Raw genomic sequence first — 12,416 nt, 5'->3', positions numbered from 1 at the left:
ACTGGACTGGTGAGGATCTTGGTTGGAAGGATAGCCCTCCACTGTGGATGACTGTAGCTAGTTAGCCCTGGACTGGACTGGTGAGGATCTTGGTTGGAAGGATAGCCCTCCACTGTGGATGACTGTAGCTAGTTAGCCCTGGACTGGACTGGTGAGGATCTTGGTTGGTAGGATAGCCCTCCACTGTGGATGACTGTAGCTAGTTAGCCCTGGACTGGACTGGTGAGGATCTTGGTTGGAAGAATAGCCCTCCACTGTGGATGACTGTAGCTAGTTAGCCCTGGACTGGACTGGTGAGGATCTTGGTTGGAAGGATAGCCCTCCACTGTGGATGACTGTAGCTAGTTAGCCCTGGACTGGACTGGTGAGGATCTTGGTTGGAAGAATAGCCCTCCACTGTGGATGACTGTAGCTAGTTAGCCCTGGACTGGACTGGTGAGGATCTTGGTTGGAAGAATAGCCCTCCACTGTGGATGACTGTAGCTAGTTAGCCCTGGACTGGACTGGTGAGGATCTTGGTTGGAAGAATAGCCCTCCACTGTGGATGACTGTAGCTAGTTAGCCCTGGACTGGACTGGTGAGGATCTTGGTTGGAAGAATAGCCCTCCACTGTGGATGACTGTAGCTAGTTAGCCCTGGACTGGACTGGTGAGGATCTTGGTTGGAAGAATAGCCCTCCACTGTGGATGACTGTAGCTAGTTAGCCCTGGACTGGACTGGTGAGGATCTTGGTTGGTAGGATAGCCCTCCACTGTGGATGACTGTAGCTAGTTAGCCCTGGACTGGACTGGTGAGGATCTTGGTTGGAAGAATAGCCCTCCACTGTGGATGATTGGAGCTAGTTAGCCCTGGACTGGACTGGTGAGGATCTTGGTTGGCCCTCCAAGAATAGCCCTCCACTGTGGATGACTGTAGCTAGTTAGCCCTGGACTGGACTGGTGAGGATCTTGGTTGGAAGGATAGCCCTCCACTGTGGATGACTGTAGCTAGTTAGCCCTGGACTGGACTGGTGAGGATCTGGTTGAGGATCCCTCCACTGTGGATGACTGGAGCTAGTTAGCCCTGGACTGGACTGGTGAGGATCTTGGTTGGACCCTCCACTGTGGATGACTGTAGCTAGTTAGCCCTGGACTGGACTGGTGAGGATCTTGGTTGGAAGAATAGCCCTCCACTGTGGATGACTGTAGCTAGTTAGCCCTGGACTGGACTGGTGAGGATCTTGGTAGGAAGAATAGCCCTCCACTGTGGATGATTGGAGCTAGTTAGCCCTGGACTGGACTGGTGAGGATCTTGGTTGGAAGGATAGCCCTCCACTGTGGATGACTGTAGCTAGTTAGCCCTGGACTGGACTGGTGAGGATCTTGGTTGGTAGGATAGCCCTCCACTGTGGATGACTGTAGCTAGTTAGCCCTGGACTGGACTGGTGAGGATCTTGGTTGGAAGGATAGCCCTCCACTGTGGATGACTGTAGCTAGTTAGCCCTGGACTGGACTGGTGAGGATCTTGGTTGGAAGAATAGCCCCACTCCACTGTGGATGACTTGTAGCCCTCCAGTTGACTGTAGCCCTGGACTGGACTGGTGAGGATCTTGGTTGGAAGGATAGCCCTCCACTGTGGATGACTGTAGCTAGTTAGCCCTGGACTGGACTGGTGAGGATCTTGGTTGGTAGGATAGCCCTCCACTGTGGATGACTGTAGCTAGTTAGCCCTGGACTGGACTGGTGAGGATCCTGGTTAGAAGGATAGCCCTCCACTGTGGATGACTGTAGCTAGTTAGCCCTGGACTGGACTGGTGAGGATCCTGGTTGGAAGGATAGCCCTCCACTGTGGATGACTGTAGCTAGTTAGCCCTGGACTGGACTGGTGAGGATCCTGGTTGGAAGGATAGCCCTCCACTGTGAGATGTGGTCATGAAGGATGACACACAGCAAATAGACATTTAGAAAAAGAAAGAGAAATCATTAGTCTGACCGCAAGCTTGTAGTGTCTTGTTGTGTTGTGAGGCCTTTTCATTGTCAGAGGTCTGCTAGGGTAACGTGTGTCTGTGTGCACACCACATACTGTATGTGTCCTGTGTGTCAGTCGAGTAGGAGGACATTCCTGTGGAGAGGAGAGAGGAATAAGACCAGGCAGTACTTCTGTCCTTTTCATTTATTTGGTCCACTCACATTCCTCTCTGGTCACATGATGGACATCCTGTAAGGGCAAAGGTCAAGCCATCGGGGCAAAAAGCCCTCAGGAGCCTTGTGAGTTCTAATGACACATTGATCAGACTCCCTTTTTATGCTGCTGTGGAGAAACAATTTTAGTTAGCTGGCCTGTATGTTGAAAATGAACCTTAAAGGGGTAGTTGAAACAATAACAAAGCCATCGCCCTGCCTATGTTTCAGTAAAAAGCTGAGGGATGTGGCTGGTGAAATATAACCACTCTGAAATTCATCAAAAGAGCTACGGATGCAGTGACTGACCATTCATGATATCAACGTTTGAACCAAGTTTTGAGGCTATACAGTGGACTAGCACAAGCTTACATTTTGCCTTCTGATAGGGTACGACCGTTCAAGAGTAAATGGGTGCATATCATAAAGTCAAGAAATATATGTAGCAACTGCAGATTGACCCTTTTAGCTAGGAGAGCTTTAGCTGCAGATCAAAGTTAGCCTCCAGACTAATGTGAGTAGTACAGAATAGTACAATTGTTGCTTACCATGGGAATTAGCTTCAGGCTATGCTAACACCGTGAAGTCATTTTGATGACGATTAGCTTGAGGCTAATGGGGTGACTTCTGTTCAGAATTAGTGATAGTTCTGGGTGACTCAGTATCTCGCCGAGGGGAGCAGTAGGGTCATGTGCTGACTGGGGGAGCGTTCTCTCAGGCTGCAGTCACAACCTCCTAAGATGGTGTTTATTTCCCTCTTTCCCACATAAAGAGCTATTGATGGCAAGGAGAAGGGATGGCTGAGGAGCTGGACTTGTGCATGTCACAAGGCACGGAAATGTCTTCAGTGATGAATCATTTACAGATGGGAAGTGTGTGTTGTTTATGACGGGTGTGTGTGTGTGTGTGTGTGTGTGTGTGTGTGTGTGTGTGTGTGTGTGTGTGTGTGTGTGTGTGTGTGTGTGTGTGTGTGTGTGTGTGTGTGTGTGTGTGTGTGTGTGTGTGTGTGTGTGTGTGTGCCGTTCCAGCTTGAGAGAGAAGAAGACAGGAATGAAAAGCTGTCTTTTATTCCTCTGGCCACACAAAATATTTTTCTTTTTTTTTTGCTTTGTGTTTCTCAGAAGAGTAATCGTGATAAAAGGGACTGAATAGAGACTCTGGTTGATACTTAATCCATGCATACAACACAAGATACTGCCATAACCTTTTACCCTCCCCACTGCCTCACCTCACATGTCAATATACTATCAGATACAGAGGTACCATACTCTGGAATTCATGTCTTCACATTGCCAATTTATTGTCCCTCAATAAATTCAAGTGTAGACTAGGGGTCAGCCTGATGAACCAAACAGCCCAATAGTAGACTAGGGGTCAGCCTGATGAACCAAACAGCCCAATAGTAGACTAGGGGTCAGCCTGATGAACCAAACAGCCCAGTAGTAAACTAGGGGTCAGCCTGATGAACCAAACAGCCCAGTAGTAGACTAGGGGTCAGCCTGATGAACCAAACTACCCAGTAGTAAACTAGGGGTCAGCCTGATGAACCAAACAGCCCAGTAGTAGACTAGGGGTCAGCCTGATGAACCAAACAGCCCAGTAGTAGACTAGGGGTCAGCCTGATGAACCAAACAGCCCAGTAGTAGACTAGGGGTCAGCCTGATGAACCAAACAACCCAGTAGTAGACTAGGGGTCAGCCTGATGAACCAAACAGCCCAGTAGTAGACTAGGGGTCAGCCTGATGAACCAAACAGCCCAGTAGTAGACTAGGGGTCAGCCTGATGAACCAAACAGCCCAGTAGTAGACTAGGGGTCAGCCTGATGAACCAAACAGCCCAATAGTAGACTAGGGGTCAGCCTGATGAACCAAACAGCCCAGTAGTAGACTAGGGGTCAGCCTGATGAACCAAACAGCCCAATAGTAGACTAGGGGTCAGCCTGATGAACCAAACAGCCCAATAGTAGACTAGGGGTCAGCCTGATGAACCAAACAGCCCAATAGTAGACTAGGGGTCAGCCTGATGAACCAAACAGCCCAATAGTAGACTAGGGGTCAGCCTGATGAACCAAACAGCCCAATAGTAGACTAGGGGTCAGCCTGATGAACCAAACTAGCCAGTAGTAGACTAGGGGTCAGCCTGATGAACCAAACTAGCCAGTAGTAGACTAGGGGCCAGCCTGATGAACCAAACTACCCAGTAGTAAACTAGGGGTCAGCCTGATGAACCAAACTAGCCAGTAGTAGACTAGGGGTCAGCCTGATGAACCAAACTAGCCAGTAGTAGACTAGGGGTCAGCCTGATGAACCAAACTAGCCAGTAGTAGACTAGGGGTCAGCCTGATGAATCAAACAGCCCAGTAGTAGACTAGGGGTCAGCCTGATGAACCAAACAGCCCAATAGTAGACTAGGGGTCAGCCTGATGAACCAAACAGCCCAATAGTAGACTAGGGGTCAGCCTGATGAACCAAACAGCCCAATGGTAGACTAGGGGTCAGCCTGATGAACCAAACTAGCCAGTAGTAAACTAGGGGTCAGCCTGATGAACCAAACTACCCAGTAGTAAACTGGGGGTCAGCCTGATGAACCAAACAGCCCAATAGTAGACTAGGGGTCAGCCTGATGAACCAAACAGCCCAATAGTAGACTAGGGGTCAGCCTGATGAACCAAGCTAGCCAGTAGTAGACTAGGGGTCAGCCTGATGAACCAAACTAGCCAGTAGTAGACTAGGGGTCAGCCTGATGAACCAAACAGCCCAATAGTAGACTAGGGGTCAGCCTGATGAACCAAACAGCCCAGTAGTAGACTAGGGGTCAGCCTGATGAACCAAACAGCCCAATAGTAGACTAGGGGTCAGCCTGATGAACCAAACTACCCAGTAGTAGACTAGGGGTCAGCCTGATGAACCAAGCTAGCCAGTAGTAGACTAGGGGTCAGGATGATGAAGCAAACAGCCCAGTAATCCCCTCCATGTAGCCTAACTCACACACATATGTACACACACATAAACAAAGTATACTAATTAAGAAAAAACATGTTTTGGTGCTGATTTTCATATAAGCCCTATTGGGCTTCCAACCTTACCTGCACAATGTTTTTACCAGTTTCTTTTAGTAGTACGGTTTATGTATTTCACTTGTTTTCTTTGGTGCAAATAAATAAAACCTAAAACACTCCCAGAAAAAGAATAGACACTTCTACAGATAGCATCGCCACAGACAAAGACAACTGGTAGAGAAGAAAATAACACTTTAGACTATTGATACACACCCCACATACAGTACATGTTGGTTTCTCCAGTGGCATTAACACCTCAACAAAACAGCATCCCATTGGTGCAGCTCTAACAACAACCAGTAGGAGATGCTGTTACACAGGTGCTTCTCTCCCAGACTCAGGTAAATAGAGGTCTTTATCTTTTCCAGACTCAGATAAATAGGTGGTTGTCTCTCCCACACTCGGGTAACTAGGCAGGTATTTTCCACAGGTGGTTGTCTCTCCCACACTCGGGTAACTAGGCAGGTATTTTCCACAGGTGGTTGTCTCTCCCACACTCGGGTAACTAGGTAGGTATTTTCCACAGGTGGTTGTCTCTCCCACACTCGGGTAACTAGGTAGGTATTTTCCACAGGTGGTTGTCTCTCCCACACTCGGGTAACTAGGCAGGTATTTTCCACAGGTGGTTGTCTCTCCCACACTCGGGTAACTAGGTAGGTATTTTCCACAGGTGGTTGTCTCTCCCACACTCGGGTAACTAGGCAGGTATTCCCCACTGTCTGTAAGAGATTACATTACACTTCTTATACATGACTAAAGGTGTATATGTCCTGTCCTGTTAGATTTATGTCACTAGGGACGTCCTGATCGTATCGCAGCGTAGCCCTGTTGTATTGATGTTGTCATAGAAATAAGATGGCTCAGAAGGATATACTGCTGAGGTAAAATAAGTGTTTTAGTTAAAAATGATCCCCAGGAAGCTTTGTATTTCTGGTGGTTAATTAAACTCCCACATCTTCCACATTGACGACAATAGAGGGCATTGGCTGATTCTGTTCCCACTGTACACTAAACATTATACTTTCTAACGTAGGCCTAGAGGTTTCTAGAAACTCTCCAACCTTTTTCATTATCATCTAAAACTCTAAACTGATGCTAGATCAGCACTTATACTCAGACACTTACGGGCCCAACTACATTGGAACTTGACTTATCTCTTCGAAAGGGATTGTTAGTGTTAAAGAATGTAGTGAAGGTGTAGAATGACTACAATGCAGACAGGACTCGACAGAACTGCTTTTTCCACTAAAATGTGCGTGAGCCAGCCTTCACATTCCCTTATTTTGGTTTTCCCCGTATACTGTATGGGAACAATAGTTGTCCTGTTTGGTCTCTCTGTCTTCTCCTTTCTCTCCTTCTCTCTCCGTCCTCCTGAGGCGGCCCACTGAATACTCAGCCTTCAGTCTGGAAACCTGTGGGACACAAGTTGGCTATTCACGTCGGTCCTTTTCTCCTCTCAATCTCTCTACACACACACACACACTCCTGTACACACACACACACACACACACACACACACACACACACACACACACACACACACACACACACACACACACACACACACACACACACACACACACACACACACACACACACACACACACACACACACACACACACACACACACACACACACACACACACACACACACACACACACACACACACACACACACACACACACACACACACACACCTCAATCAGGCTATTCACTTTGTGATTTCTCACACTCCTCTCCTCTCTGTCTGTACATCCCACCTACACAGACTGGAGAAATGGTCTGGAACTGGTTTCCTACTCCTATGATGTGACAGTGTTCCTCGATCTGCTCTCTGTGCATTTCAGATGTGTATGATTGCGGAACATTTGCTTGAAATTCAGTCACTGGTAATAAGATGCATGTAATCTGATATTTGGCTGAACATTTCTGATTGGAACCATAGTTGAACAAACCAAATGTGATTTGAAACATTGAAAAGGCCATGTTTCTTCAACCTATACATTGTGTTTCTATGGTCTGAAAGCCCCACTGCAGCACACGCACAGGGAGGTCAGCCAAGCAGCTCTCCACTGTCCCTGCCAAGACCCGTCTCCATCTAGCCCAGTAACATCAGCCCACAGGGCCCCTGCTATTGGGTTTCTGGCACTGCGTCTCAGTCAAACGGAGATCTTTCATCTTGGAAAGCCCATGTTCTCCGCAGAGCAGCCACTCAAATGGAGTCGATACTAAAGGCACGAGCCAAGTTGTGCCGATCAAACAAATGATGGTTGTCTTTAGCTCTGGCATCACTCTGTGTTCACAGTCAGTTTGGAGTCAAAGTTGTTTAGGAGAGACTGTTGGACTTATTTTGTGATGCAGTTTTTTCCAATGAGAAAAACACGTGTTGTTCAATGTCTGATCATACAATAAGATGATGTCCCTCTACTATGTCCTTCAGTTGGGCCTCTCTGCTTTCAGGCAGGATACAGCTAGCCTGGTCCCAGATCAGCTTGTGCTGTCTTGCCAACTATGGCCTTTGAAGTAGACGAGACTGCACAAACAGATCTTGGACCAGGTTTGGTTAGGATATAGCTGGTTTGATATTTAGTGACTGACTTCAGTAGGCTTGGCTGGGGTGAATTAGGGACTGGTGAATCTCTGGGGAGGAGGAATGGTGGCGGGGGGTGGAAGAGCAGTGCATTAGCCTTGTTCCCACTGCAGAAATACAGTGTGTTATCAGTGTTGAGGGTGTAGTAAGGTACAGAATAGAGCCAATCCTTCCACAGTCCTCTGGGCCCCAGGGACCCCTGCTAGATGCTCAGCTATGAAGAGATGACAGAGAGGGGAGAGAACAGAGGAATGAAAAAGAGACAAGCCTAGAAAGAGGGGCCAAGTTTTGAGTGGAAAGCTAGACTTTGAGAAGTGAGGGGAGGGTTGTACAGTACAACATTTTGTCTTTAAGATTCAGCCTTCTCAGAACTTTACAGCAGGACAACACTGAGCAGCTCCTGGCAAACAAGACAAGGACACACTGAGTTTTGTAAGTACTCCTGTGTGTGTGTGTGGGTTTGTGCGTGCGACTCTGCCTAGCAAATGGTCTTCATTAGAGCCAAGTCAAAACTCTTCCTGTAATTCTGATGGCATGTTACCATGTTTACCTAAAGTAAGGCCTCTCGGCTGACAGGGAGGGAAGAACTCTCTTGCTCCAGTACTCTCTCTCCCTCTTGCTCCAGTACTCTCTCTCCCTCTTGCTCCAGTACTCTCTCTCCCTCTTGCTCCAGTACTCTCTCTCCCTCTTGCTCCAGTACTCTCTCTCCCTCTTGCTCCAGTACTCTCTCTCCCTCTTGCTCCAGTACTCTCTCTCCCTCTTGCTCCAGTACTCTCTCTCCCTCTTGCTCCATTACTCTCTCTCCCTCTTGCTCCAGTACTCTCTCTCTCCCTCTTGCTCCAGTACTCTCTCTCTCCCTCTTGCTCCAGTACTCTCTCTCTCCCTCTTGCTCCAGTACTCTCTCTCTCCCTCTTGCTCCAGTACTCTCTCTCTCCCTCTTGCTCCAGTACTCTCTCTCTCCCTCTTGCTCCAGTACTCTCTCTCTCCCTCTTGCTCCAGTACTCTCTCGCTCCACAGCGTTTTTGTTATCCTGTAAAAGTTGTATAGTGCTCTCTCTCCCTCTCTTTGACTTGTCCTGTCTAATGGATAGTGATGAGAGTTACTGTTGTGTTGGAGGGACCCAGGTGGCTCTGGTTACGGAGGATTCTTCAATCTGCACATGCTCAGTCTACACTACCCTGGTACTGACCAGATCAATCTGGCACAGCGCTTAGCAACACAGCTGGGAAAGCTTCAGCGGATAGGTGGCTCTAAAACTCTCAGAAAAGACAGCAACTCTGTGATGAAGTCAAACTTGTGCTCTGAAAACCACATAAATCTCTGACTGTTTATCTACTTAGTGGTCCCCTCTTTAAACATGGTTTCTCTGCATTTACTGATTTTATACACACACACACACACACACACACACACACACACACACACACACACACACACACACACACACACACACACACACACACACACACACACACACACACACACAATACAGGGCTTTGAAATAGGGCGCCTTAGTTAGAGAATTCAGGGCTTCTTATAAACATTGTAAAACGGACTTAAATACACCCAGGATTTATTTTTACTCCCAGTTGATGTTGAGACGTGATCGTCCTCTGACCCCGAGCAGGAAGTGGGGAGCTGGCTGGGTGTGTGTTGAGGGAGTATTAGGCTAGAGTAAGGCATTGTGTAAATCTGCCTCCCTAATGGCACCTTATTCCCTATGTAGTGCACTACTTTTGACCAGACAGAATTGGGTGCCATTTGGCACACAGTCTAATTGTGAAGTGGATGTGGGTTCTTCAGGGCTGGTGTGTGAGGGTTGCACATATACTGGGACCTGTCATGAATCTACAACCATGGCATTTTGGGGGGAGATTCTGGTCATCTGTCCAAGGTTACTTTTTCCAGTTGCTCACTTTCTCCTCCTGTTCAGAGAAAACATTCAGCTTCTTACATAAATTACCCGAAGACTTTTCACAAAGTACAGACTCAATCATTTCACTCGACCAGCAAGGTTTGTGATGAATGAAACCAAATAAAGCCATCAATGCAGAAACAGTAGTTGCTGTAAAAACGAATGAGGTAAATGTGAAAACGTGATCCCTTTCATCCCCAAAAAACTCAGGTGATGGATTGCAGGTGTGTGTGTGTGTGTGTGTGTGTTGCTTTAGCCCATATAATTTCACTTCCTGTGTGGCCAGAAACACAGCTGTTTCCTTTGCTCTTTAATCACAGACAACCAGTTGTATCAAAGAACCTACTGAGACATACCTCTCCCTGGAGCAGTATGTACACCACTGCAGTAGAAACTAGAACACCCGTAGAAACTAGAACCACCGTAGAAACTAGAAACTAGAACCCCCGTAGAAACTAGAACCCTGTAGAAACTAGAACCCCCGTAGAAACTAGAACCCTGTAGAAACTAGAACCCCCGTAGAAATTAGAAACCTGTAGAAACTAGAACCCCCGTAGAAATTAGAAACCTGTAGAAACTAGACCCACAGCAGTAGAAACTAGAACCCCCGTAGAAACTAGAACCCTGTAGAAACTAGAACCCTCGTAGAAATTAGAAACCTGTAGAAACTAGAACCCCCGTAGAAACTAGAAACCTGTAGAAACTAGACCCACAGCAGTAGAAACTAGAACCACTGTAGAACTGGGATTTAAAGGGAGAAAATCTCCTTTAATCTTTAATTATCAAGGATTAAAGCCACACTCCTGAATGTTTGTTTTAGCCGAAACAGCAGCCCACTCTGAGTGGTTTGTCAATGCCATAAAGCTGAGCGATGGGGCTATGGTGGTCAAATTATGGTCAAAAAGAATGACAAGATGTTATCCCTTTCTCTGTATGGACACAGTGTTGCAACACGTCAACCTGCCACACAGTTACAGTACTAAATATTTAACCTACTTCTCAATCCTCCTCATCCATTGTTGGCTGTAGCTCCCACAATAACAAGTAAACACGTGTCATCATGTTGATTTGGGCCAGCTAGTCCTCTGGTATGTGTTGTGGAATGATTGGGATCCTCTGAATTCCAGGAACAAAGGGCTGGAGCAGGTCATTGGAGGGTTGTAAATCAGGGACAGACAGGAGGACCAGGGGGGTGGACAGGCTGGCTTCTCTCAAACCTGTGGCCAGAGGCTAGGGGGAAGGATGAGGGGTAGAGGAGCAGGGACGGTGTGTCTACACACACACACACACACACCACACACACACACACACACACACACACAAATGGCTAGGCGCCAGCAGAACCAAAGCATGTGGAAGCCTTAAGAATGAGGGTGCTCTCATACTCCCTTAAAAGAACTTTGCTTGAAAAACAAACAAGAAAAAAGTGGCAATAGTACTGTTTGTCCATCTTGAGATGCCGTAGCCAGTATACACTTCCTCAAAATGGTCAGAATTAATCTAAAATGATTTAGATTTTTGTTGCATATTTGTACATCTAACTAAGATGTTTGGTGCAGTATTTCTGAAGTATTTTTTTTAAACATGAAAACGAGTCGTCTAGTGTTGAATGACAACAAACACTTAATTGAAGAATCCCTACTGTTGACCAATAACCAACGAATGTGCGTAGATTTCGGCTCACGTCCTTCAGCTTGCCTTGAGATAATATTGTGTGCACGAACAGCAGAAAAAATCCTTGCCAAAGACCAAAATCAACAAAAACTCGTCACAATATACAGTACCAGTCAAAAGTTTGGACAGACCTTCTCATTCAAGGGTTTTTCTTTATTTTCATTATTTCATAGTTTTGATGTCTTCACTATTATTCTACAATGTAGAAAATGGAAACAAGTAAATAAAAACCCTTGAATGAGTAGGTGTGTTTTTTGACTGATACTGAATGCACAAACTATTCCCAACTGTTTCAGATGGGAAGCATGAGTTTATCCTCTCTCTCTGAAGATGTTTCATGTTGAGGGGGGGGGTGAGTGAGAGGGGGGTGTGGCATGCCTGTGGTCCAGTGTCACATGACGGGGTGAGGTGGGAGGGGCCGTGGGGTTCCTCGGTGACTGGACTGGCTCTCACTAGGGGGCTGCTCTTCAGCACGGGACAACACACACGGTGAGTTTGCGGTTCTGCCTACCTCACAGTGTGTACTGTGTGTGTGGTTTCCTTGTTCTCCCCTCTCCTTTTCTCTGCTTTTGTTTTTCTCCCTCCGTCTCTTCTCGTTTCCTGTTTGTCTGTGGTACAGTACTCGCTCTTTACTCTGCTGCCGCGGAGCACCACTACTGTGTGTCTGTGGTACAGACGCTCTTTACTCTGCTGCCGCGGAGCACCACTACTGTGTGTGAGTGTGCATCTTTCTGTGTTTATGTTAGTGGGTATTTGTTCGTCTTGATAGAAAGTTCCACTCAGATGTACTGAGGTATGACTGTAGAGGGGAATAGGCTTTTTGTGAAGTTTCTCTGTTGTACTGTACTCCCGAAACCTGGCATTGTTGCTGGTTCATCCTCTAGGTTTTCTCTGTTGTTCTGAGCTCTTGGGGGTTTGGGGGCGGAGCAGGGGCGCACAGAGTGGAGGGACGTGGAGGGGGGTTCGGGGATATGAATTTTGTGTGTCTCTAACATGGCGTCTGCAGCCCTGTAATCAA

General features: G+C 47.1%; 1 protein-coding gene across 8 annotated transcripts in view; it reads left to right on the top strand.

Annotated features, from left to right (window-relative positions):
• The window catches only part of LOC118381670 (septin-9-like), a 155,234-nt gene that overhangs the window by 103,811 nt on the left and 39,007 nt on the right, over positions 1-12,416 (top strand). The window lies entirely within an intron of this gene.

The sequence above is a fragment of the Oncorhynchus keta genome, unplaced genomic scaffold, assembly GCF_023373465.1.
Source record: "Oncorhynchus keta strain PuntledgeMale-10-30-2019 unplaced genomic scaffold, Oket_V2 Un_scaffold_9739_pilon_pilon, whole genome shotgun sequence".
NCBI classification, from domain to species: Eukaryota; Metazoa; Chordata; class Actinopteri; order Salmoniformes; family Salmonidae; genus Oncorhynchus; species Oncorhynchus keta.
The sequence above is the reverse complement of the archived record's forward strand: the minus strand, read 5'-3'. Positions and strand labels throughout refer to the sequence as shown.